The sequence below is a fragment of the Salvia splendens genome, unplaced genomic scaffold, assembly GCF_004379255.2.
Source record: "Salvia splendens isolate huo1 unplaced genomic scaffold, SspV2 ctg172, whole genome shotgun sequence".
Lineage (NCBI taxonomy): Eukaryota > Viridiplantae > Streptophyta > Magnoliopsida > Lamiales > Lamiaceae > Salvia > Salvia splendens.
Genome location: NW_024598811.1, coordinates 65,770 through 71,769, shown reverse-complemented (window position 1 = coordinate 71,769; position 6,000 = coordinate 65,770). Strand labels below are relative to the sequence as shown.

The 6,000-nt window shown below is 50.5% G+C and overlaps 1 pseudogene; it reads right to left on the bottom strand.

Moving 5' to 3' along the window:
* Nucleotides 1-1,791: 1,791 nt before the first annotated feature.
* On the bottom strand, nucleotides 1,792-2,392 carry LOC121789203 (annotated as a pseudogene).
* Between the last annotated feature and the right edge of the window lie 3,608 nt (nucleotides 2,393-6,000).

The window sequence follows — 6,000 nt, the reverse complement described above, 5'->3', positions numbered from 1 at the left end:
CCATCACCCGGCTAATGTGGGCCGGGGCCCCAGCATGTGCCATTAAGAAGCTTGACCTCTTGTTGTGCATCCGATTCAACCCAAATAGGCCGTCTGAATTCTGAGGCAAGAGTCAACCCGAATTGGATGGCAAGTAGCTCCGCTTCTAGAGCTGAGTGAGCCTCGAGTGGGGAGGCAAAGGCTGCAAGCATGTTGCCCTCATGATCCGAACAATTCCTCCTCCCCCGGACTTATCCGTTGCCTCGATGTATGCTCCGTCGTGTTAAGTTTGATCCAAGGATCATCCGCTGGGTTCCATTTGATCACCATCGCAAGGGGCCTAGTCCTCCGTGGCTTGACTTGGCTCGGGACGTTGATTTTGAGGCGGACTCCTTTCCAGTGCTTCGGTTTGTAGGATCCGTTGGCCATGCTATTTTTGATGAACATTTGCACTCGCCAAACCACATTAAAAGGCTTAAATTGCATCGATTGATGCCGACTCCTATTTCGTTCAACTCAAATGAACCAAAGGATAAGGTACGGCATAGCCCGGCTGAGGTGTTTCTTGCCGGGTTGCTGGGCACTTCGTGCCCAAACTTTGAGCCTTTCTGGGATAGTGTCATTGATCCGGAGGGGTGGTGAAGATCCCTCGAACCAGGAGTTGAACGCCCTCCACACACCGCGAGCACCAGCCCCTTGAATGAAGAGGTGTTGAAGTGATTCGATGCCCGGTCTCTGTGGGCAAAATTGGCATTTAAACACCATTTCCATTTTTCTCCACTGTAGCTTCGTATCCACCGGGATTCGGTTGGAAAGGAATCTCCATATGAAGATAGCAATCGAAGACGTGATAACCTCCTCGGCACTTTGACTACTCGTTGTCTTCATTCCAGACTCGAATGTTGGGGATTCCCATCTCTTCCATACGGGCGATGGCCTTGAGCATTCCAGGGAGCGCTTGTTCGGCCATGCTACGGAAGCTTGGTTGGTCGAGCCCCAACTTAGCTAGCCAATCAGCCGCTTTGTTTCTCTCCCGGTGGATGAATGAGGCTCGGATGTGGTGTTGTTGTTTGAGGATGGCTAGGCGCGCCATGATTCGGCGGACATGCGCCTGCCCCCATGTTGTGCCATTGAAGAGCTTGATTGCTTGCTCGGAGTCTGATTCAATCCACATTGACCGATTGAACTCCTTAGCCATGACGAGGCCGTGGTGGATGGCCATGAGCTCGGCCTCAAGGGCTGATTGAGCATCAAGTGCGCAAAGGCGGCAAGGACTTTCCCGGTATGCTCTCGGATTACCCCTCCCCCTCCTGCCTTGCCCATCGCCAACGAGACTGCACCATCCGTGTTTAATCTTATCCAAGGCTGGTTCGGGGGTGCCACTTGACTCGCATGCGGTCTTGGCCTTCGCAACTCGGCTGGGCTTGGGACACTCATCTTGAGTTTGCATTGCCTCTCCAATGCGTTCGGCTTGATGGTGCCAATAGCCATACTGTCCGGATGAAGGTTTGCACTTTTTTTTTTTTAGCATATTATAACAAGGATCCATCCTTCTACACATAATATATGCCAGTCTGCAACATCAAAACTGCCTTGAGTTTACTATATAAACGTACATGGATATATTGGCTTCACCAAAACCAATGGCCGGACTTCAAATGTCCCAGCCCCATCTAGAGTCTAGTTCTACCGGAATAAATTTACCGCATATGCATCATTATACTACTGCGCATGAGAAATCCCATGGATTTTTCGCCAGCTTGAACTTTGTCACCTCACCGACCTGGAAAACATAATCAATCTCCGAAATTCTCAGGCAGAAGTATCAGTGTTCTCATCCTCGTCATCATCCATTTCTCGTATTTTAGCAATCTCCGCCTGCGCACGCTCAACAATCTGCTTCTTCTGCAACTCCAAATCCCTCTGGAAATCCTGCTTCAGTGTCTCCAACTCCACCATCTGCATCCTCTTACTCTCCTCAAATCTTCTCATACACCTCTCCAAACTTCTGAATCGAATTGGCCAACATTCTAGCAGGACTCACCATCCACCATATCATCCCCACTAAAATCCTCCTCCCCGTCCTCGCCCCCGTCTTCATCGGTATCCTCATCCGACTGCCCCGGGCTATCCCTCATCTCATCCAACACATTCGAACATGTCCAAATACACCCTCGGATTCATAAACACGTACTCCCCGGAGTCCAAACCACACCCCAATCCGCCGCCGTACCCTCGGGCCCTGAGGTTCAGCAACGCATCCATCTTCCTTAAAAAAACACCACTTGATAGCACCCCCGCTCTCCACCTTCACCATCTCCTTCTTATACTTGTTCTTCAGCATATCCAACTGGCTCCTGCACTCCCCCTCACGTCCTCTCGCGCCCCCACTAATCTCGGTGACCTTCTCCATCACGTCGACCCAGTCCTCGGCGCGAAGGCTGCGGCCTGCCGAGCTCTACGTAGCGCTCCCCCCAGACCTCCAGCAGGCCGAAGATCTCGTCTTCGCTCCAGGACTCGCTGTGCGGGGAAAATTCCGTAGTTGGAGACGAAGGATTCGAGCTTCCGCTTCTTAGGGTGCCGCTTAGAGTTGTCGAAATTGTAGAAATTGCCATTTTGGGCGAAGGACTTGTCGGGGCTGTCTTCATTGTCGTCGAAATCGTTGTCTACGTCGTCGTCGTAATCGACGGCGGGGCTTCTGTAAGCGTAGAAATTGGGGGTTTTTCATCGGCGTAGGGTTCTGATTTGAGATTAAAGGGATTTTTGGGGCGGATGAAGGTTTGCACTTGCCATATCACATTGTAAGGTTTGAAGGGAACATGATCATGTCGGCTCCTATTTCGTTCGCCCAAATGAACCACATGATGAGGTATGGCATGGCATGGCACAAGTGTTTCTTATCTTGTTGTTGAGTCCTTCGAGACCACACGTCGACTCTCTCTGGGATTGTATCGTTGATTCTGATCGGTGGAGAGGACCCCACGAACCACCCGTCGAATTCCCTCCAAATACTAGTTGCCCCACGGCATTGACTAAAGAGGTTGTTGCAGGGATCGGCGTTCGGTCCATTAGGGTAGCATTGGCAATTGATCTGGTGAGTCCGGCCTTCCAAATATCATTAAGCCCCGGGATGACCGGCCTTTGAGACCGAATGGTTTCCCATGTCGTGGCCAACTAGAATTCACCCATTCGAGAGAGGTTCCATCGCGGGATTTCCGGCTCCCCCGCGACAATTGGTGTGTCGAGGATTTGTGCAATAGCTTGTTGGGGAAGTCCGGCTTGATCCTGGAGCATTTGTAGTTTGGCCTCGTCCCATGACCCTTCCTGATAAAGTCCGAAACCATGGTCAAGGGGGAAACCCGGTCATCAATGCATAACCACCTTAGCGCGACATCCTCAATCCAAATGTCGTCCCAGAAATAAATCTTTTCCTTGTCCACCACCCATCTAACGTGAGGGTGGGCTTGGTGCCGCACTTTTAGTAACCGTTTCCACGTCGGACTATGTCTTCCCGACGCTCTAGATTTGAGAGGGGATGCTTTCTGACAATATTTGGCATCATGTATTTTGCCCATAAGGAGTTCTGTTCTCGGAGCCTCCACCAAAGTTTAATATTAAAAGCTTGGAGTACCTCTTTAAGCTTGCGGATATCGAGGCCCCCTTCGACCGTGGGAAAGGCAAAATCTGATCCCAGCCAATCCAGTGTGTCTTTTTCTTCCCACTAGTCGAGCCCCAGAAAAAGCAAGCCATTTGTTGGTCCACTGCTTGAGGGCTCCACCCGTCGACTCAATTGCTTGGAAAATATGCAGTGGGACCGCCTCAAGCGTGCTCTTGATCTCAAGGTGAGTCTCCGCCCGAAGGACAGGTGTCGATGGGCCCCAACCTGAGATCCTCGCCGCTATCTTTTCCCGAAGGAACATGAACATATCTGAAGCGCTTAACACCTCGGTAAATAGGGACCCCCAGATAAAGGAAAGGGAAAGTACCTCTAGAGAAACCCCCTTCCGTTTGGATTGAGTTCGACCATCCTTCGTGCGCATCGGCAATGTAGAAGTTGCTATTGGCTAGATTGATTTGTTGGCCCGACACCTCTGCATAGTGGTCGAGGCACGCTCTTAGTCTCCTGAGGGACGTCGTGGCCGCTTGTGTGAATATAATGATGTCGTCAGCATAAGCGAGATGGCTGATCTCCAAGCTTCCACGGGTTGGCTTTAAAAGTCATCTCATTGTCCCAAGAATAAGTTTGTCAAGGGTACGTGAGAGATAATCTGCAGCTAAAACGAACAGGGCAGGGGAGATGGGGTCGCCTTGCCTGAGCCCGCGGGTGGATTTGAAGAAAACCTACCGGGGCGCCATTAATGAGCATCGAGAACCAGCAAGTTCCAATGCATCTTTCAATAAGCGCAATCCAAGGTCCCGGGAATCCCATTTGCATATGAACCTTGAGTAGGAAGGGCCATTGCACCTGATCATAGGCCTTAGCCATGTCAATCTTGATTGCAACGTTCAGGGCCGGGGTGCATCGAGCAAGCTCATGGAACATTTCCTGTGCGAGGAGCACATTGTCATTTGGTAGCCTCCCCTTTACGAACCCGCTTTGATTCGGTGAGACGACATGGGGTAGGAAAAGGTGCGAGTTTCTTCATGAGGACTTATTTAATCACCTTATTAATTACGTTGCACAAGCTGATGGGCCGATAGTCTCCCCAACTTTCGGGAGACGGCTTCCTTAGGGATAAGTACAATACTCATGGCAGTAAAACTTCGGGGGGAGGAAAGCCCCGCATAAAAATTGCCTAACCGCATCCACTACATCCGCCCTGCGATTCCCCATCAAGCTTGGTAGAAACAAGGCCGAGAACCCATCCGGCCCAGGGGCACTATTGCTTGAGATGTCAAAGACCGCCCTTTTTACTTCATCCGCGTCCGGCGGCGTGGGGAGGTCATCCAATTGCTCCGAGAAGGGTAGTTGTTGCAAGAGGTCTAGGTCCGGGGCAGCCAACTCCGGGTAGGTTGGTGCAAGGAGGTTTTGGAAGAACTCGACCGTCGAGTCCTTTGATTTCAAGGTCATCTGTGAGTTCCCTCCCATTAGCATTTATCTTGTGGATTGACAACCGAATTCTCTTTGCTTAACCCAGCTTTGGTAGAACCTAGTGTTTTTATCACCCTCTTCCAGCCAACGGAGAGCCAGAAGTCTTCTTCCATCTTGAGAAGGAGGTTGTACTCAGCCATTTGTTTGTTGATCTCCATTCTGTTCCGGGCCGAGGGGTCTTCCTCGAACTCAGATTGAGCCAAAAAATATTCTCTTCACAAGCTTTGAGGTTGGCGTGGATATTCCCGAAGACCTCTTTGTTCCACCGTTTGAATGTCTGTTTAATCCTTGCTAACTTGATCTTCAAGTTGAGTAGGCCTGCAGCCTCCGTGGTAGCCATCCAATCTCGTCGCACCAAATCAGCAAATCCCTCGTGCCGCACACACATGTTTTGGAACCGGAACGCTCTACCACTCCCAGCGTTGTTCAGCATTCTGCATCGGACGAGTATTGGCCCATGATCTGAGGCTACCCGGGGGAGATTAGTAACTCTTATTGCGTCTAAAAGTTGGGTTGACATTTCGCTGACCAGCACCCTATCCAATCTTTCCATGAGGCCATTTTTAGCCAGGTATAATCTGAGCCATCAAAGCCCGGGTCCAGCAATCGACAATCCTCTATGGCCTTGACGAAGTCAACCATCTCCACCTGTCGATTGGTGTCGCTTCCCATCCTGTCGCGAGTGGAGAGGATGGTGTTGAAGTTCCCTCCAATGAACCAAGGCCTCTCGTCCTGTCCAGAGCCTTTGTCCTAGAGGCAAAGAGCTTAACATTATTGCATGAGGTGTCGAGTTCGAGCCCTCTTGACATCAGTTGTATTTTCCTCCTATCTATAGTATAGGAGTTTATTTGTAATTTCCTCCCTTATATAGGAGTTAATTTTGAAAAAAAAAAACCAAGGCCTCCCGTCCGACATTTTAGTGATGTCTC